Source organism: Lonchura striata, chromosome 4 (genome assembly GCF_050655825.1).
Source record: "Lonchura striata isolate lonStrDom1 chromosome 4, ASM5065582v1, whole genome shotgun sequence".
NCBI lineage: Eukaryota > Metazoa > Chordata > Aves > Passeriformes > Estrildidae > Lonchura > Lonchura striata.
The window spans coordinates 50613268-50626449 of record NC_140706.1 but is presented as its reverse complement, the minus strand read 5'-3'; the positions used below and the strand labels follow the sequence as shown (position 1 = coordinate 50626449).

The 13182-nt window shown below is 39.1% G+C and overlaps 1 long non-coding RNA gene across 1 annotated transcript in view; it reads right to left on the bottom strand.

Annotated features, from left to right (window-relative positions):
- Window positions 1–13182, bottom strand: part of LOC146767637 (uncharacterized) — a 71185-nt gene that overhangs the window by 36229 nt on the left and 21774 nt on the right. The window contains exon 4 of the long non-coding RNA XR_014955184.1: window positions 4651–4730. This is a non-coding gene — a long non-coding RNA (uncharacterized LOC146767637). The remainder of the gene's footprint in view (window positions 1–4650; window positions 4731–13182) is intronic.

The window sequence follows — 13182 nt, the reverse complement described above, 5'->3', positions numbered from 1 at the left end:
TGTAGAAGGTTTTAGTCAAAGGAAACATTTCCTAAAAATCTTCACAAATAGATGTGGAGGAGATTAAATATGTAATCAGAATTTATGCCTTACAGTAGTCCCTAGACAAACATTTTTTTTTCATATGACATTGCTGTCAAACCTCATCTGGCCTACAGATAATTCAAGCACAAAAGAGTTATTATCATAATAACTATCCTTTTCTGAGCAATGCTTTGTGATCCTAATATTTCAAACATTTCTCCTGAACAGAGTCATCCACACCATTTTATAAAGTCCTCAAATATTTTCTGTTGAGCTCCAGTATTGTTCTTTATATAGACCCAGAAAGGTCTTAGAAAAGCTCATGCTGTTGGAAGACCTTTATCAAGCAGGCACTCCAGGAAATAAAAAGAGCACGCAGTGGTGCGTGTGTTAGTTCCTGCTTGGAGCTACAAAAGTAATCTTACACTTACCTCTTTCCTTAGCACTTAGCAAAATGACAGGTCAGTCTGAACATTCCTTTTTGGTATCAGTGGGTGGCAATTCTCAAAAAAGGCAGACTTACATGTAAAAAGGAGCACAACTACAGACCAGCAAAGCATAATCTGGGCACAAACTATGGCAGCAATCCTGTGCAGATCAGTCATTATTCAATGTCACACTATTTTTTACAGGCAAAAGAAATATCCCAGATAATTTGAGTACACAGAACAGAGCAAAATAGGAAGGAGATGACTATATATTATTCATGAAAAGATCAAACCTTTGAAAACAATCAGGGACAATGTCTAAACCTTTTCATTGTACTGGTGTCTAAAAATCTCACTGTCATCCAGATTACTTCACAAAATCAGTTTGAAGCATCTGGGCTGTTGATGTGCAGCTTAGTTTTGCTCCTTTTGTAGAACACCCTCACATGCTGATATGGCTGGTATGACCCAGAACAACTGACTTGCCTGCACCAGCTCCTGCTGTAGCTGGAATGGGAACAGAGCTGTCACACACATTGCCTGTGTTTTTCCAACTGCCTAGGTCAGTCTGTCTGATATTTCTCCATGACGTAGGCAAGATATGCAGCATCTATATCTCCTGGCAATGAGACTCTGGCATGTCCTCCACTACACAGAGACAGCCTTTGTACTTTGTGCAAATCCAAAACCCAACTCCTGGTGTGGGGAATGTGTTTTATACCAAGGTCAGTCATGACTGCTCTCCTTTGTAAATGCTAATTTCTTAGGCTGCTTTCCCATGAAGGATATAGTCTTAATGCTCTAGATTTTTCTTTAAAATATAAAATTATTCTTAACCTTTCCTGGTAAGGATTGCAGATGGCTTGGATCTGTGAATCCCTTCTTTTTGCTGGATGCTGTCTTAATAGGTATAAAATGCACTCTTGAAATACCAGTAGACTGCCAAGAGTTACAGTAAAGAGCAGTTTGGTGACATGGGAAACAGCAGTTTTGGCAGGCCAGCCACAGAGCTGTGAGGGTCAGTGTGCTCTCCTGACAGCTCTAACAGTTTTTGTCTCTCCTATGGTTAACACACCATTTCCACCTTGGGTCTTCTGGATCACATTGACTGAGAAAGCTCAGAAAAACAACATGGACCCCAACACCACATCCCAGCAACAGAAATGCCTACCCTGAAGCAGATTGTGACATGGAAGCTGGCTGAGGACTCCAAATAGAGACTGGAAGGTGTTCAGTTTATTGCCATAGACCCTGTAAAATGTTCCTGAGCAGTGTCCATCATTTTGTGTGCCCCTTGCACGAGGATCTGTCAAGGCTTCACCTTATGCATGGTTTGCTCTGCAATAATAGCTCATCAGTTTGCAAGTCACATAACACTGGAGAATATAATAGAAAATAAGTGGTCAAAATCAGCAGGAAAGAAAACAAAAGATGTTTTCATCTCTGCCCACTCAGGGGAACAATGGAGGAGAAGCCATGGACAACATACAGGGACAGGACACAGGACAGGGTAAGAGAGTACATTTATGTGGAAAGCTTTAAGAAAAGAGAAGTTTCCATGACTGGGGAAGCAATGAAAAGAGTCCATGTCAATACAAAAATGCTTAAACATGGTTGGTCTGAGAAGTACTTGGCACACACAGAACATGATGGACTGGATGTAAAACAGCCAGTGGAGCTGAGTAGTAAAATGGGTCTTAACCCAAACTGGGAAGAACTGTTTAAGAGGTATGCTCCATGCAGGAACAAGAGATAAATAATAAGTTATTGTATATTATTATAAGAACCATGTGATGCAGATCAGTTACTTCAGAACAATGCAGAGAAATGTGCAGCTTTTTTAAGGCAGTCAATTGGCACGTTCTGTTCCATTCTATAGTTTTGCACACCACCACTGTGAAATTTAGCATACAAAGGTGCACCACAGAAACTAATGAAAAACCAAATATCCTAAGTCCTATTCCCAGTCTGTTTGGTCCAATGTGCTAAACAGGAAGGCATTCCTATCACTCCCTGTTTATTGCTTTCACAGAATGAAATATCACAGTGAACCCAAATATTTTAGGTTAGACCCTCAGCACAAAGAGCTGCAGCCTGTAATTTTCAAGTATTCCCCCTTCACTTTGCTTCCTTAGGAAGAAGGCAGCTGAATTTCTGTTTGCTTGTTTGGCACCTCCACCTAAACTTCATGGTCAGCTTGGCCTAGAGATATGCTTTCTTTTTCTCTTAACATGCTATATATCCTGTTTTACACACAAATTACTTAATCTGTAGCTGACTCTGAACCTAGTCAGAAAATTACATTAAAAATCTTCTAACTTCCCCCACACATGCACTCTGTAATGACTGAATGTTATAAAACAGCAGCTACTTTAAAAGTGACAAAGCAAACAAACTGACTCACCCATCCCCTGACTTTCCTGTTAACACAATTAACTGTTTGAGTCAAATTTCTTTATCTTTTTCAAAGGTTTATCATAAGGATTAAGGAGTCATAAGGATTATCACCAAAACACTCCAGAAACTATTAATTATTTATTATTATTATTCCCTAAACCCAAATCAACTCTTCCACCACATCTCCAACCCAGGCACATGCATGTCTGCTATCATTCCTGCTGGGCTGAGGCTCCAGCATGCCTTTGCATCATAGCAACCACATTATCACTTACAGTTATCAGCCAAGAGCGACACACAAAGGCACAGTGGCTTTAAAGCATAACAGAGTCTCAACAAAGAAAGACTCCATTATTATTATTTGCATAAGCATCTGACAGTAGTTTCTGTGAAACTAATGACTACTTCTTGTCTCTTCAACCAGTTAATTTTGGACAGAGCTGGACTAGCTTTTTTTTTTTTTTTTTAGTTTGGTAGTTCATCACTCCAGTTAGAAACAAAAATGAGCCCACAGAAATGGGATAGATGAATCTTTACAGAAAGCTTCCAAGTGGGTTTGTACATGCATTGTGAATACTGAGGACCCTAAGAATAATGAAGGAATAAAAATAGAGTATTTCACCATGAAAAACAGCAATGCATTATCAAGCAATTAGCTTAGTAATAAGTTCCCGTTTCTCACTTTGGGAAATTTCCATTAATATTGGTATATAATTATGATAAAGGTTGAAGACATACTACAGTACTCTACTGTTAACAGTACACAAACAATTTGTCCTCTCATGACAGACAGGAGAGGGTCTAATTATACTGAACATTTCAAGGAAAGATTGAATGTTTGCCAGGCAACTCTCCATTGATTGCTTTCAAAACAGTACTGGACTGCTGAAGGGAAAATACAGAATCTTGGCTCCAGGTAATTGTGTTTCACACTGTTCCCTTCTTAAACCCTAATGAAGCTCCCTTGAAATCTTCATTACCAAAGGGTATTTGTTAATAAAAAAGAAGAGCACCAGGCAAAGGTCCTATTTCCCTCTCCTTCTCTATAAATTTCTGACAATTATACATTTCTCAGGACTCAGTAATGTCGTTGAAGTGAGTAATGGTGGCCTGAAAAGTGCAAAGGGTGAGGGATACATAATGACAAAGGCCAATATTTCCAGAAATATGGAAAAAGCTGGGACATTAGGAGAGTCTTAAAAAAAGAGAATGGGGATGTTTGACAGAGAAAAGAGCAGAAGGATAAGGAAGGCAGAGCTATATCAATATTAGGTGAAATGACATTACCCTGAAGTTAAACTGATAAAGATAAAAATAAAAACTTTAGGAAATTCAGCAACTGAGTAGCTTAATCTAGATTTTATATGGTAAGGAATAAGGTTGCTTACTGACACTGGTGGCAGTGCTTCCTTCCAGGAAGCATCTGTTCAGATATTTAAAGTACTCAGTGTATCTGGCAGGACTCGCCACAACAAAGATTTCCATCCAAGGACAGTGAATCCCCTTGCTCCAGCCACAAATAAATACTGTTGAGCCAGCTGAGGTATATTGGCTACCTCAGGGAATGTCATCCCTTCCGTTGGCTTTGCTGAAGATAAAGTCTTTGGTTTGCACAGGCTGGGTGGTGATATTTCAATATGTCTAGTGCTATCCAACAAAGCACCAAAGTGCTTTAATACAAGCTCCCTGTGAAGTCACCGAAAAGCATTTTGTGGCTTTCTCTAAATTCCCAAAACAAACACAAACATTTGCATAAATATTGTCCACAATATTACAGTTGGAGACTTTGTTGACTCAGTACCTGAGTGCTGGAGGAAAGTCACGATGTGCAGTCTGTTTCCTCTTTTGTTGTCCACTTGCCTGAATCCAAGCCAGGACCCACTAGGAGAAAGGAATAAATGTTTTTTGTGATTTCATTTTCATCTATTCTGTATGTCAATATGTGCTTTCACTATATTAATCCACATCCTTTCCTGTGTCTAAAACCTACATTAAAAAACAGGAGCTAATCTCTATCCCTTCGTTATGCACTGGCAAAAGAATTTGGCATACGAAGCACCTCAGCACCGTTTGTTAGATAGTCTGTGCCTACGTAAAAGGTTTTCCTGGAATTTACAAGTTTGCACAGTGCATTTTGGAGGAGCAGTTATCACACTATAATCAGATCAGATGAATTGCAAATAGCACACACAAAAGCACATCCTAGCCATTTCTAAAAGGAGTAAGAAAATAATAACCACTAGTCACCATTTGCAATCATTGAAATGACCTTTTTGGAACACTAAGCATTTGAAGAGATGACAATGGTTCCAAGTCCATGAAAAATTTCCATTTCCCAAAACAGAAAGTGTTGCTGATAAAGTATTTGAGGGTTTGTTTTGTTATTAAAAAAAGAAAAACAAAACAGACAGAAAATAATATACAGAAACCTCTGTGCTTTTGATGATCTAAAAACCATTCCTACTCAAACGATTTACTCATTTTTTGAAGCATATCTGTTTTTTACAAAGCTACTCTTTATATATTTCCTGAAGTTCCACATATTATTTAGATATAGAAAAGAATGCTATTAGTGATTTCCTTTGTAAAGCTTCTGGCCATGGTTTCTATATCTTGCTGCACTCGTTAAGACTCTCCAAAGCTAGGATTTATCTTTCTAATTTCAGGATTACTTTTATTTAGTTGAGGCTCTGGCTTTCATTAATCAGTAGCTGCAAGAGATGTTCATTTACAGGAAAGAGTATTTTGGAGCAGGTAGAGACTAATATAATCTCTTGCTTTTAAAAGTACCTATTAAAATACAGTCGGAATGTTGCATTAAACAGCTTAGATACTAAAACTGCACGAGAGACGTCTTAGCTGAAATGTGATAACAGAAGTGCAAGTAAATCCAAGCAATTAACAATGGCGAAATATTAAAAATATTTCTCCAAAGTATCAAACTTGAGCAAATACCCTATCAATGCAGGCAAGGAGCTTGCACTTAGATTCTACAGTTCAGGTGTATTTTTAAAAGCTCATATAAATTGTGAATTATCCCAGAACTAGTCTTTGCATCCAAACCTGTTATTGCTCACACCACTTCATTTGGCAGAGGAAATTGAGTTCTGTTTAGAACTGCCTAACCACCAGTGATAAGCCAAAGTACCCATTCCAGATCTCTGACATTACAGATAAGGGAGAAGAAACTGATCTTCTGATTGTAGCCTAAGGAGCAAAATGTTCTGTAGTTCCCTGCTAAGATGAACAGGAATCCGTCACCAATCCAGGAAGAAACAAGTAATTTTGGATCAGCTTAAACTACATTTTTCAAAGGTTTCACTTGGGGAAAATACTTTCAGTTTTACGTTTTTATTCACTTATGACCAGCGCCAAGATAATTACTCTGTAATTTCATAATAATGCTGATCACCTGTGCCACAAGGCATCACAACTCCTTCTACATTCAATGGGTCTCTTTGTCCTCAGTAACTTACAACAAAGACACAAGACAGTGCTACTGACAACTAATGAAAAATCTTCTCTAGCAGCAGAGGCCTTTGCATTCCTGAACTTACAAGTCCCAAATCTTAATATCCTTCCTCACATTTTAGTCTAAATGCAGGCTGTTATGACCTTAGGGGATTCAGGTGTGAAAATGAACTAGCTTCACATGCATTCTGGTGGGGCACATCAACAAGATTATACAAGCTGATAGGAGATATGTTACCCTCATAATCACACTTCCCAGTGGATGCATCTATGCCAAAACTCATTGCAGCAGGGACAGTGACAAGCAAATGTTCAGTCCTAGGAAGAGAGTGGAAAAAGCTGTTTTGTCATGCTGTTGGTAGATGGTTTGTGCATTTCCTCAGGAGTGTACTTTCATGGCTTGTGTATATTTTAAGTCCAGAAGTGATGGGACTGGCTTTTAATTTTCTATTCCATTCTCTTCCATTAAGGTCTAATGCCCATATCCTCACTGGAGCAACTGAGTGCTTTCCAGTAGTTTGTGAAGTGACATGACTGACATCTGTCCTGTGGTCATGCTCTCATCCATCCTTATACACTCCTCAGGTGTAGCAGTGTGTGCAGCATAGTTTTTGAGGGTTTTGCCCTTTCTTTTTGTTTTTCTTTTTTTTTAATTAGATATATACACAGACTTGTATATGTTGTGCTAGGAAAAACAAGTTAAAACACGTACTTTTTTAACTCAGCACAGAAGTTGCTTTGGTTTGTACTGGTCCTTGTGGGAGTTCAATTCACAGTCTTAAACTATGTCCAAGAAAGTCTTTATGGTGCTTCATATCTTGTTGGAGTGACTGGTCACAGGAGCCATCTGCAGGTCTCTGATCAAACTCTTTCTTTTCTTGTAGTAAAGGGATGTATAGCCTCTGGTGTTATGTTACCATAGGAAAATATGGAGGGGAAACAGGAAAGAGAGAACTGGAATGAGGAACGATTATTATCTTCCTACTAACTTCAGCGTTTGGCTATGCTCAGCAAATATAAACTAGTCAAACTCTCCAGAAGAGATCTTTATTTTTTAAGACATTGGTGCAGGACTTGATCCTAACACACTTCATTACAAAACAAGGACAAAATCCAGCCTTTTCCTAAGGGTTTATTATCAACACAAAAAACACAGTGAGATTTAAAAACAAAGGCAAATGAAGCTGACCCATTTTTGGATGTTAAAATAAAGCACCAGCACCCTCTATCAGGATATTTCAAACACTGGCAACAAAACAGTGATTTATCCTGAGTAGAAAATATGCCTTCAGTAGATATTTAGTATGTACTGCAATCTTCGTAAGTCTGCTTTAATTAAAAGTTCTATTTCTATTTTAAAATTGACATGAACTACTACCATCCAGAGCTCTGCTTTGCACAGATATTTTTCAGAGATGTAGAGCAAATTGTTATGCAGTATCACTCAGATAAAGGCCTGCAATAAGGGAAGCGATAATGAAGACAGCAGCTGTTACTAAATTACAAAAACAAGACAGATTTGTTGGCAAACACTAACAATCTGGGAAACTTTTTTGCAAGTTCAACACTTCTGAAAACAGTCCTTTTTGGGTTCCCTCAATGGAGTGTGATGACACCAGAAAAACTGCTTCACAGGACACTTATGACCTTTGTAACACAACTTGCTGCTCCTCACACTGATCCCCTTCACAGGGAAGGTAATTACATTTATCTTGCCCCCTTGCAACCCCTTTTTTATGGAAAGGACTATAGCTTACAGAAGAGGTTCAGAAAGGATACCTGGATGTTCAACATCCACCCTTTTCTAATAGGCTCCAGAGAATCAACAGCAGGACATATTTTCCTATCATCCTCACCAAAATCCTCAGCCACTAGAGAAACAAATCTTCAGTACAATGTTTTTAGCATTCCTTGCATCTAAACAATTGAATGACATCAGCTTCCAGTCATTACAAAATTATGCTAGATATCAAGAAGAACTCTCAAGGACAAAGACTTCATAGCCATTCTTCCAGCTTGTGCCAACTAGGCTAATGCCACTGATTTTTTTTAGAACATCAGTGATCTAAACAACTGGACAGATTGATGAGTTTTCCAGCACTCTCTGTGTATGTGTACCTTATCCCTCACAATGACTTTACACAGTCATGGAATATCCACCTGAAAATTATCAACTCATGTTTTTCACAATGCACTAAATGAAAGGGCATAATGTAGCACAACTACTCATCCATGAGGATTACAAATCCCTTCAGGCATCTATGTGTGTACAGGTGTAGAACGCAGGTTTTGAAAATCATCTTATTTGATTCTTCTTCCCCCCTCAGATATCCCCAGAAGGCGGCCAAGTACACCCTTCTCTCCTCAGAGGAACCTCAAGGGCAGAATATTTTTCTTTTAATTCTATCATTATCGAATTCCTCAAAACTCTGATAGGTGTCATTCAAGTTCAAGAAACCTTGCTGAGAAAAAATTGCAGTTGCATCTTCAGGGAAGCACTGGAGGCAAAGTTACCAGGGCTACCAAAATGGAGAGTGCTGCAGTGTGCTTAGAGTAAAGAGGCCAGAAAAAGCTCACCCCAAAATATTTACTACTGTTGTATCTAGTCTTAGTTGAGACACAATGAAGAAATAACACAAAGGAGTTATGGAGAACTTTGTTGAGTGTGTTTTCAGATATGCAGATTAATTTATGATGCAAATGCTGTGAAATGCATTCTGCACTGAAGCATGCAAATTGGGGTTTTGTCCCACACTTAAATGAAGCCATACTTCCTTGAAATTTCCAGCCCCAAGAGAGAAAAAAAATTGCATGTTTACATAGAAGAACAGGGGTTTAGTTTGGAAAAGTAGTCAATCACTTTGTAGATTAATTAAACAATGAATTTTGGAAGAAAAGATTTAATCTATTTTCAGTTCTAAAGATGTTTCTTAGAGGAGGCTGGTCTAACAGCTGTCATAATTGTATATGAGTGTTCTTTGCCTTTTTACAGTATTTTTGAAAGCTTTGATATGCAAAATAGCACTACATGGAAAGAATTTGCTTTGCCTCAGTTTCTTTGTGGTAACTTTCCAAATGGATGTTACCACCCTGCTGCCTCCTGTCAAAGGAAGCTCAGCCCTCTCTCATTGAGGGAACTCAAATCTTCCATGGCACACTAAGCAATACAAACACAGCTTCTGCAAGGCATAGTAACACTTATCTCCCAAAATCTCTAGCCTCTGTGACTTTTTGCCAAAGCAGCTCAGGGTTTCTAATACTAATGCATAAACTGAACCTCAAAAGAAAAGGAAGTACACAGTGCTGTAGTAACTGCACTGCTTTGAGGGACCACAACATATCTTGGAACAATAAGTTTATTGGTAAGATTTCATGTATTCTTCTGCCTAAAACCACAGAAAAAAAGAAAAGGAAAAGAATAAACCAGGATAGGTCACAGACTGAACTAACAAGTTCAACTATCAGCTTTTTCATTGATGAAGAAGATAAGTTCACTACTGGTTTCTTCACAAAGATTGCAAAGAGCAGATACTGAAATGCAGAAAAGAGACTTTTCACATTACAGTATACAGCCTAGTTACCCATCTCTATCATAACCAAAAAAGAGGGGCTGTTACTGAGGAAGTTGTTCTGTTCTATGTTGGATGTTATATCAAGTGGCATTTCTTCAACAGGAAAGTAATTTTTCATTAAAAAAACTTTAAAAGCAATAGTTTTGTAATGAAAAAGAGAGAAGCAGAGCAGGTAAAGACAGATAATATAATTAAACACAGCAAGTATAAAAAGCATAGAAGATAAAATAAAGAAACTTTCTCACCTCTTCTCAGGGTGGTAATAGGACTAAATTGACCTGAGAAATATGGATCAGTCAACATTGACATAATATGTATTTTTTTCAAATATTTTCTTAAATGCATTTTTTCAAATATACATCAACTTCAATCATACTCAATAAAAAGATTCTTATTAGGGATCTGACAATATGGAAATGATCTCTGCCTCTGCTAAAACTTTTGATATAAGACACACACTCATTTTCTTTCATGCCAAGTTCATTTAGTGGTTGGTTCTTTTAGAAAATGAAGTCAGACAAGTCAAAATCTGTATTGCATACATTGCAAGCTTCTCCATCAGATCTGCTTTAATCAATACAGAGCCCACAGAGTCTGGACCCAAACAGCTTCAATGGAAGGATTGTTTTGTGCTGACGATATAACACAAACTTGCCCAGCCATGTAATTGCCTGATGAACTTCTAATTTTTTTGGAAGGTAAGTTTTTATTACTAATTGCCACAAAGAGCCACCATCTGCCATCACAGACATTCATTCAGTCCAAACAAATTTGAGAAGACCTATGCAGTCCCATCAGAAGAACAGTGGAGAAGGACACTAGGATCTGATCCTTCAAACATGGACAACGTACAGAGATCAGATTAATGCATGTTTTTCTAAATGCCTTACCCAAATAAAGCACAAAAGAGTTAAGCAACTGGAGCAACGGTCTGAAGAGTAACAATGAAAAGTTCTGACCCTGGTACCTCTAAAGACACTGTGTAAGTTCAGATTTGCTCCATGAACTTGTAGAACTCAGTTTCACCAAAAGCACTATGAATTGTGATGAGATATTCAGTAGTTGTCGTCACATGGGACATACACACATTTGGATATCAGGGCCCCTAAAGCTGTAATCTGATCTGATTCTTGTAATCATGTGACACTCAATTAATTTCAGTGGAACTTTTGACTAGGATCTTCCTGAATAAATTCTAGAACTGCAATCAATACATATAAAATTAGTGAAAGCTTGCTGAGTGCTTAGAGTTTCTGAGAAGACAAGTGCTATATAAATATAAATACAAATGATTACTGCTACATAATATCTATCCTGAGAGAACAGGAGCTGTTCTGGGAGCTGAGGTGAATAATAGACTTTTCATAATTTACCATAAGATATTCATTTATCTTTGAAGAACAGCAACAAGAAAATGCAATGCTGGGGATAAAAAGGAAATAAAAGTACAGCGTATTTTTCTGTGAACTGAAAAAAACTGTTAGAAACCAAACTAGTCCCAACCAAATCGTCTAGCAACTGGAGATGGCAACTGAACAGCATGATTTGATGGAGTAACCAGTGCTGGTAATAAGTAGTAAGCAGAAACACCATTTTAAAAAAGAATTTAGGATAGTTATACAAATGTTATTCAGAAAGGTACAGCTGCATCTGTGGCAAGAATAAATAATTTTCACTTAGTCCTTCAGGGAACTGCAAGGGGCTTTGTGGTTCCTCAGAGTGGTAACCCCAGCAAAACACTTCAGGGAATCTGACTGATGGCAGCTTGCCTTTGAGGAAGGCAGGATCTCCTGCCTCTGAACTTTCCCTGAGCTGGAACACCCTGGCACGTATCTAAGCAAGAGCTTGTGTTTGTAAAACTGCTGCTCCTCTCCTTCAGCTTCCAGTTCCAACCTTCCTTCCCCTCCCCAGGCACAGTCCCCCAGCCAAGGCAGCAAGATGACTCTGTGCCTGAGGGGCAGAGAGCCTGTCTCTCATGAAGGTATCTGGTTTGTGAGAGGAAACTGGTTTTGTCTAGCACTGACTAGAATTAAACTTCACAAACCCCAATCTTGACAGATCTCTAACCAACTAACAGGTTGCTTTGCCATTTTTGTGAGAAGCAGTTTCCTGGCTGTAGCTCAAAGTAGTTCTATCCTCCCAAAACACTTTTTCCCTCACTGCAAGCACTGAAATCAGCTGTGCCAACTACCCATCTACCTGGCCACAGAGCCCTTTTCTTTCTGTGTGAATGCTTGGCAGGGGCAGGGATATATTTACTTACCTCAAAGATCTCCTAAAGGTCTGTAAGAGCCCTGCTCTGGAGACAGCAGGTAAAAGACTCATTTCTCACCCTTGAATGCTCTTTGTGATTAACCAGCTTGGGGTTCAGCCAGAGGAAAGTGATTTTTCAGGCATTTCTAGCTAAAACAGAGCAATGGAGATGCTGCCAGGGGACCACATGGGCAGCACTGTTGCCCCACTACCACTAATATTTTCCATTGCCCCTGGGCAGCTTCTCTGGAGTTTGATGTCTGTGCACATGTCACCTGCTCCAACTCCCCAAACACACACACAAATGCAGCTCCCAGCATCAAACCCATCTGAAAATAAGTTCTAATCCTATACATCATGACAGTGACCAGGCCTGCCTCTATAAGCTGTGGACTGAATTTTGCCCTGTGAGCTGCCAGCACAGCTGCCACCCTCTGGGACAAGGCAAATGACAGTGTTGCTGTGGCAGCGGAGCAGGGACCCAAGTGTTGCCAGCTGCAGGAATGCTACAGCCACAGCCCCAGAGGAGACTTGCTGCACATCAACTCTGCCTTCAGAAAACCCTGCAAAACCTCCTGCTGTCAAACTGCTTTCCCAGCGTAATAAGGATGACATTCATCCTCTGGTATCCCAGTGGTATTAACCACAGGAAAAAAACACTCACTGAGGTAAACGAAAGCCCAAGAAAGTAAACTGATCTCCCAAAGTACTGTACCAGACACCCAAACACTGCTGTAGCCAAAGGCCAGGATTTTAAACCTTTAGAAAGTCCAGAGGGGTTATGAAGACCAGTTGGTGTTTTATACTGGATGCTGAACTCAATATAAAATTTATTCATATACTGCAGTAGCAAGTTTCACAGCTGCTGAAAGACACACTCCTTCAAACATTCTGGTCTGAGAGAGCAAGCAGCTGTGCTACCAGGTAGCAGAGTTTATTCTCATTGTGTGAAAAGTGTGCACAGAACTGCTCTGAAAACCTGAGGGGTTACTTTTCCCTCCTCTAGAACCCAACAGTGTCAGTGTAAGGCTAAATCC